This window comes from Halyomorpha halys, unplaced genomic scaffold (genome assembly GCF_000696795.3).
Source record: "Halyomorpha halys isolate HHAL.00 unplaced genomic scaffold, Hhal_1.1 Scaffold46.1, whole genome shotgun sequence".
Taxonomy (NCBI): Eukaryota; Metazoa; Arthropoda; class Insecta; order Hemiptera; family Pentatomidae; genus Halyomorpha; species Halyomorpha halys.
In genome coordinates, this window is record NW_027109456.1 from 1,283,947 (window position 1) to 1,284,483 (window position 537).

A 537-nucleotide genomic window follows, 5' to 3' on the forward strand; every position below is an offset into this window, starting at 1 on the left:
CCCCAAATTGGCCAGATCAGATTATACTGTGGTATAATTCAGTCGTCAGTCGCTGGGTTTTATATCCGTCAGAGAAATGTTCACAGAAATAAACTATTGTAAATCCATATCCTGTACTGGATTATTTATTGTATTGAAAAACGAAGACGGATCCACTTGGCGTTGTGTGAAAATAATTATTCTTAAGCAGCATTACGAAGAACGTATCTGTAATTGAAAGAAAACATTAGCGGGAATAACGGGTAAGAATTATTGTTTCTACGATCTCTTAAGGTTTGGCATTAGAATTACTAAGAATTATGTTTAATAGTCTTCCAGACTGTATTCCTAAAACAAACAAAATTATGGAAACCAAACTTGTCTATTTCAGCACAGTCTGTTTAATGTATATCTAAAAATGTAAAATATTTTATGTGAAAAATTTGTTGTTTTGTAAAGAATTTAATTACCCTTTGAGTTATATATATCGTCTAATTAAACAAAAAAAATCAATAATTCAATCCAATTTAGTGATAATTAAACAAACAATTTTATTTT